Raw genomic sequence first — 7,951 nt, 5'->3', positions numbered from 1 at the left:
TTGGGCTACAGACACACTTTGTGGAGTCCTAGAAACTACTAAGCCTCCATTCCATTCTCTCCAACTGTGCTGGCTTCTTGGTTGTTCCCAGGCTCTACTATTTCTTATACCCCCAACTATACTGCTTTGAAAATATGATACCCACCTTTTGAAAAGTTTTTCAAAAATTTCAAACCTCGTTATTTTTATTCCATTTTACATCTGTTCCTGGGTAAATTAGTTCACTTGTTTATTCATATGGGTTTTCTTGTTTAGTATTATTAAATGATGTTTCTGACATCTAAAAAGCTCTTGTAAAAGATCCATGAGACTACAGCTTCACTTAATTAAACTAACATAAAAAAGCAGCTCAGAATAATAGCCTGTATATTTTGCCTAGGATTGCTACATTTGATCTCTCTGCACATCTTACAACAGCATCCTTTTTGTGGGAATTCCCATGGATTATTAGGATGTCTAAACCTGTACTGTGGTGTTGTTTGGTTGACCATGTATGAAAATAAACTGTGTCTATGGGAGCAATAAAAAGGTCAAAATGAACCAAGTCACTTCTAGTTAAAATCTTTGGATGTTCCAGTTAAAAACTTTGTCCTAGATTAGAATTCAGCATAATCTGTAGGTACATGAAAATAATCTAAAGGAACAAAGACATAAAGGAAGAAGGAAAAAGAGCCAAAAATTCTCCATGCCTACCACCTCCTTCCTTTGCATTGCTATAAAGTCTGAAGATTCCTTTCTTTTAAATCTTCAACCTATCCCTCCAAGCCCCTTTCTCTAGTGCCATCTCTGATCTTGAAAAAGACCTTCCTCTAACACTGTTCCTTTGATTTTTCACTAAAGCTTTTTCAAAGTTTACTGAACACAAAGAATTGTATGTTATTCTTCACACATTTGTGGAGTCTTATCATGTTCTCCCTTAATCTTTGTGAATTTTCTGTATTTTATGTACTCTCAAGGTTGCATTATGTGTACATAGAAGCTCTGTTTTGTGAAGATTTGAAAAGGATTTATCACAGTGACATTTTCTTGCCTTTTCAAACTGACTGTGTCTCCACATATCACTATATATCACATTTGCCAACCAGTTTGGAAGCACAGGACAGAGTGAAGGATAAAAGGTTGACTAGATCTGGTACACTGACCTCGTTCCTTATTTCCCAGTCAAGTCTGTCAGAAAAATCTATTTTGTTAATATGTTTACTATGCTAACTGCACTCCTATTTTCCTTCAAGAGAATCACAAAATTAAAAAAGATTGTCTAATCCTAATTTCCGCAGGTACTTTCTAAAAATGCTGGACAAATAAGGAAGATAGTACTGGTAACCACTGTGTCAGTATTCAGTTAATTAGAAAATAATCAGTGGGGGCTTGCAGGTTTCTGCTGTTGTATTCCCTGAGGACCTCGGAGCTGGTGCTTTCCTGTGGCTGCGTGAGCTCTCGGGACTTCTAGTCTCTGTGTTTCTGCAGGACTGTGTGGGTCAAGCAGGCAGTGCTGGGATAGTGCCACCTTACCGGTATGGGAAGCGAGAAGGAGCCGGTGCTCAGAGAAGTTTGGCTTTGATTGAAGAAAGAATTTAGCCTATATGTACTGCTTTAACCACTGGAAGAATGACAGATGACAAAGATGTACTTTGAGATGTGTGGTTTGGACGAATTCCAACTTGCTTCACTCTGTACCAGGATGAGATAATTGAAAGGGAAGCAGAACCATATTATTTGCTTTTGGCAAGAGTAAGTTATTTGACGTTGGTAACTGACAAGGTGAAAAAGCATTTTCAGAAGGTTATGAGACAAGAAGACATTAGTGAGATACGGTTTGAATATGAAGGCACACCACTGAAATGGCACTATCAAATTGGTTTGCTATTTGATCTTCTTGTATTGAGTTCAGCTCTTCCTTGCACTATCACAGTACATTTTATGAGTTTTCCAGAAAAGGACCTTCTGCACTGTCCATCTAAAGATGCAATTGAAGCTCATTTTATTTTTTGTATGAAAGAAGCTGATGCTTTAAAGCAGAAAAAAGATCACAAGCAGCTTTGGATGGGACTACAAAATGACAGATTTGACCAGTTTGGGGCCATCAACCGGAAACTCATGGAATATCCTGCAGAAGAAAATGGATTTCATTATATCCCTTTTAGAATATATCAGACAACGACAGAACAGCCTTTTATTCAGAAGCTATTTTGTTCAGATGGGCAGCTGCATACACTAGGAGATCTCCTCAAAGAAGTCTGTCCTTCTGCAGTTACTCCTAAAGACGGGGAAAAGAAGAATCAAGTCATGATTCACGGAATTGAACCAATGTTGGAAACACCTCTGCAGTGCCTCAGTGAACACCTGAGCTACCCAGATAATTTTCTTCATATTAGCATCAACTCACAGCCAACAGATTGAAGGAACGACTTCTGGCCTGAATGGAATCTCCCTGACACAGGATTACCAAAGCATGTCACCCTTTGCTGCAAAATCAAGTTTGGAGAGAGGCAGCCTAACAACACTTGGCTGCTGCCAGCCAAGCAAGAAGAAGACTCCCTGTGAGATAAGCAACTAGGCTGGCCTTGCTTTGTATCACTGCTGCCTCTTCCACTGTGTCATTAACCCCAGCTACAATGTGGAAGACAGACACCACAGGACCACTGCCATCTCTGTCTTCTTGTACAGTATAATGAAGTTGAGGCCTTTGGCCTAAGATGAAAATGGAAATACATGCTACTCAGTTTGTGTTTCTGATTAACAAATTAACTGGGTATTTCCTGAAATGACTATGGTTGAATTCTAGATCAAGAGAGTAGAAACACGGGTTGAATTTCCAAGAGAATTAGACTTAAAGTAAAAGAGAAATTTGGTTATCAATACCTTATAGTAATTTTTTGTAAAAGATCAAATTACAGTAAACCCATCTTTCCTAAATGAAAATTTCCTATGTTTACAATCTGTCTTGGTAGGCAAACAATCTTGTAACTTTGATAATGAACAGTAAGAGATTTTTAAATAAAGCCTCTAAATATGTTATGTCATTTAATAACATAGAATTTTACCACTTTTCAAGTACTTTCTGAATCCCATGCAGTAAATCACTTTCTATTCTGTGTGTTACCATCTTTGGCATAGGTGGATAGAGGGCAGAGGGCAACTTGTCTCAGGAGCTGTCATTAAATTTACTGCTGCTGATTTAAAAATCTGTATTCTCTACACACTGAAAGTATAAATAATGTTAACTGTCTTTACTGTTTTATCACTGTAAACTTGTCAGATCATAGTATGCTGAGTATCTGCAAAAGAATTTTGCATTTTCTGGAAATGCTCATTTCGTACCAAGGTAGCAGTTTTCATTGGTTCCCTGTCTAATCTTTCACTGTGGCCCCTGGCAACCAGTTTTTGAAACCTAAACATCACCTAGGTCCTGACTGCAGTAGCTTTTCCTTAACATTACCAAAAATATCCAGAGGTATTACTGGCAAGTTTGCTGCACTTTATTAACAGGTTGTGGCAATTTTCCCAGTCAAATGTGTTTGTGCATTATAGTTTATTACTTGTGAGCTAGCCTGCTGTCCATAATGAATGTCAACTCATTTGAGTATGCTAAAAGACTTATACTATCATACAATAACGGTTTTAGATTCCACAATAAAAACAAATGTTTTAAGCCGGGCGCTGGTGGCTCACGCCTGTAATCCTAGCTACTCAGGAGGCTGAGATCTGAGGATCACAGTTCAAAACCAGCCCGGGCAGGAAAGTCCGTGAAACTCTTATCTCCAATAAACCACCAGAAAACTGGAAGTGGCGCTGTAGCTCAAGTGGTAGAGTGCTCGCCTTGAGCTGAAGAACTTAGGGACATTGCTCAGGCCCAGAGTTCAAACCCCATGACTGACAAAAAAAAAAAAAAAAGAATGTTTTTTCTTACCAAAAAAACCCAGAAAATATTGAATGAAATATTCTTTTTTTCCTAAACTGTGGGACTGTCTTTCCTCCCCAGGCATGCAGTTCCAGTGTGGGTTAACTTTGAGCTTCCTGGGTGGCTATCAAAATACAGTGAGACTATAGACCACCATAAAGACAATTTGCCCCATGGGGGGGAAAAACAACCAAACCAAACCAAAACAAACAAAAAAACAACTCCATGGCAGGGTATCAAAATGACAGAGAAGCCAACTCAAGTAAATTCTTCATGGCCAAAGATTGAATAATTATAGCAACAAAACAAATAATAATTACAATGAATACTAACACATGGAATGAATTAAATATTAAATACCTGTGAATTCATAGTGATAAGTAAATAATTAAATGGATGAGTAGATAGGAAAAAAATACAGTGAGACTAGAACAAACCAGAAAAGTACTCATTTATTTTTACCTGGTGTTTGTAGTATTTGTGCAACTAGGAATGCAACCATTAAAATATTTTATGCCTGGTGCCAGTGGCTCTCGTGTATAATCTTAGCTAGGAGGCTGAGATAGGAGGATCATGGTTCAAAGCTAACCTGGGCAAGAAAGTCTATAAGATTCTTATTTCTAATTAACATATAAAAACCAGAAGTAGAACTGTGGCTCAAGTGGTAGAGCACTTGCCTTGAGTAAAAAGCTCAGAGATAGTGCCCAAGCCCTGAGTTCAAGCCCCAGAGTCTGATGGACTTTCCTGTCCAGCCTGGCTTTGAACTGGTCTCCTCAGATCCCACTCCCTTGGGTAGCTAAGATTACAAACATCAGCCACTGGCACCTGGCTTAAATTAAGCTAGTAAAATTAGATCAGTTTCTAAAAGAACTAGTTATATATGACTTTCAAACTTATTGTTTATTCCTAAAAACATTTTAAATGTTTCAAGTAAAATGATACAGGACATTATGCCTTCCTTCTGATCTTTTTGTTATATATATATATATATGTATATATATATATATATATATGTATGTATGTATATATATATTCGCTGATCATGCATTAATCTTGATCAAGTTGAAACTTTTCTTTCTTTTCTGGTCTTTTTTTCCCAGACAGAGCCTCATTATGTACGTTAGATTGGCCTTAACCTAACTATGTAGCCTGAGATCATCTTTAACTCATGATCTTCCTGCCTTAGTACCCTATGTGCTAGGATTACAGGTATGTACCATAATACCTGACATAGATAAAAATTTCTCAAAATCTGGAGACTTGTTTTATTCATTCCTGTGTCTAACACACAATAAAGTCTCAGTTACATTTTGAAATGTTTTAAATTATCTAGATTCTTGAACTGGAAACATGATTTGAACAGGTGGGAAAAAACAACCTTCATCATGGTGGATTGAAGATTTATGAAGTCAGTGGAAAGACTAAGTGACATTTTGAAAAAGAACTAAGAACACATTTCATATTCAGATGCAGCTTGATAACTCTCAGATGAAAAAGCAGCCTTGGTCAATGAGAGAACACTTAGGAAGTGAGCCTTTAGTATCACAAGAAACTGGGATTAACCTGGTTATTATGGTGGTAGATGCCTGTAATCCCAGTACTCAGGAGAGTAAAGCAGGAAGAACAGGAGATCGAGTATACCATAGTTACATAGTAAGTTACAGAACAGCCCAAACCATGAGACAAGATCTTATGCAATAAAAATTGCTGAGATTGTAGAACAATCATTATATTTAAATTTTGTTTTATAATCCAGATTTTTGGTTGGTCATGGGGCTTGAACTATGGGCTTGGGTGCTGTTCCTATGCTCTTCAGCTCAAGGCAAGTGCTCTACTGCTTGAGCCACAGTATCACTTCTGGTTTTCTAGTGGTTTTTGGAGATAAGAGTCTCACAGACTTTCCTGCCCAAGCTGGCTTTGAACCATGATCCTCAGATCTCAGCCTACTGAGTATATAGGATTACAGGTGAGAGCCACTGGCGCTTGGGGTAATCCAGATTTTTGAGTAGAAGAATATCTGTAAGAAAGCAAAGTGAATAATGTTGATAAAATAAAGAAGCTGATAAATTTGTAGAGGTTCTTGAGGGTAGACAAATGAGTGTGGTATACTAAGTTGTAGACACCCAAGTGCTTCAGCAGAAAAATGCAACAGGAAAACAAACTTAAAAACAATTGCTCTTCAAGATATATAGTGGGGGAAGAGAATACAATATTTACAGGATAGCCTTTGGTGTTTGGTGAACTACACCGATGGCTAACATAACAGAAAGAATACCTGAGAGGTATTTCATATTTTTCATGTAATATTTATCTTTACCTTAAGTCTTTTATTTTTTTTTGGCTGTCGTGGGGCTTGAACTCTGGGCCTGAGTGCTGTCTTTCAGCAATTCAGCTCAAGGTAAGCACTCTACCACTTGAGCTACAATGCCACTACCTTAAGTCTTATGGCCATATAATTTACAAATTATCTCCTCTACCTGAAACCTTTTCTCTAAGAAGTTGGCAAAAAGCACACTATCAATCACACATACACAATAGTTCCACAATTTTGTGTTTCTGAATAGTTGTATAAAGAAAATCGTGAATTATAGCTTAGTCTGTCTAGAATTCAAAAATAAAGTCCATATTGTATTTATCACAGTCATTTTAAAAAGCATTTGTACTTATAGTCCATCTATAAAATGTGACAAGTGTTAAATATTCTTTATTTGACATTTATATACAAGCCACACTAAAATGCCTTTCAATAAGTAAAAGGCAGATTTCAGAGACAGGGAATTCTAATTAAACTGGAATAGTCAAGACCAAAAATATAGACATTGCTTCCTCATTTTCAGCTATTGCCTTTAACAAGTTAATTTTGCTTGATTCTGAGACAGTGAAGGGATTTCCTCAATATTTAAAGATGTTCTCATAATTATCTATATAAACCTGAATATAAAACCAATCTTTAACATATTTGGAGATGGTATTATTCCCTATCTTGCTGAAAAATTGAACATTAGTAAGTCCAATCATATGACAGAAAGGGGAAAAGAAAGTGACAGTATTTTTTAAGATAATATTCACTTAGCCACAAGCCAGTTTTACTTAAATCAGGACTGTCCAAAAATATTCTGCCAGCCCTTCATGATCTGAAATCTGATATTAGAGATCAATTGAATTATGGTACACATTAAAAAGTCATGAGACATTTGTTTTGCAATAAATAACTAAGGTAGTGGTATTACTCATTTGTAGCTTTTTTGACATGAGCTATCAAATCTGCCTGTTCTCCCTTCTTAATCCCAGTGAAGATCATTTTGTTCCAGGGTTGTACTTTTTAGGATTCTCCAAATACTCCATCAGTTTATCCTCTCCTCAGGTGATGCCTTTGTTCTTGTTGGCATCTGTGTAAGTGAATCTAGCTGCTTGTGCTGTCTTCCGACCAAACAGACCATGGAGATTAGGCCCAGCCTTGTGCTTGCCTCCCTTTCAACGGTGTGGCATTGGGCACACTTCTGAACAAAAATCTTCTTGCCTTTCTCAACATCACCCATTTTCAATTCACTCTTTCCTTGCTATCACAAGAAGGATAACAGCTCTGAAGCTAGATGTTCCTCTTTCTCTTTCACATTGTTTTTAATCAACCAGCACAACTATGAAGGTGGTAGAACTTGTAGATGAAAGTGCCCCCAAAAGTTTGCATGCCTGGATTGGAGGAAAATGTTAACAACCAACTTTGCTTTCTCACTTTGGACCAAAGGCAGGTATGGAGTTTAAGGGAAAGGCAAGTGTAGAAAGAATGTCAAAATAAGAAAAAGTATAGCCAATCACAGACTAGTGGAAAGTAAAATAATTAAACCTTAAACTCCTAAAAATGAAAAAGGAAGGAAGGAAAGAAGGAAAGAAGGAAAGAAGGAAGGATGAAAGAAGTCTTAGCCGGGTACTGGTGGCTCACGCCTGTAATCCTGGCTACTCAGGAGGCTGAGATCTGAGGATCACGGTTCCAAGCCATCCCAAGCAGGTAACTCCTTGAGACTCTTACCTCCAATAAACCACTAGAAAACT

The 7,951-nt window shown here is 37.4% G+C and overlaps 2 pseudogenes; one reads left to right on the top strand and one right to left on the bottom strand.

The window, feature by feature from the left end:
• The first annotated feature begins 1,608 nt into the window (after positions 1-1,608).
• On the top strand, positions 1,609-2,400 carry LOC122128222 (annotated as a pseudogene).
• Positions 2,401-7,127: 4,727 nt separating this feature from the next.
• On the bottom strand, positions 7,128-7,501 carry LOC122128211 (annotated as a pseudogene).
• Between the last annotated feature and the right edge of the window lie 450 nt (positions 7,502-7,951).

This window comes from Dipodomys spectabilis, unplaced genomic scaffold, assembly GCF_019054845.1.
Source record: "Dipodomys spectabilis isolate Male_0828 unplaced genomic scaffold, ASM1905484v1 ptg000325l, whole genome shotgun sequence".
NCBI lineage: Eukaryota > Metazoa > Chordata > Mammalia > Rodentia > Heteromyidae > Dipodomys > Dipodomys spectabilis.
This window is presented reverse-complemented; position numbering and strand designations above follow the sequence as displayed.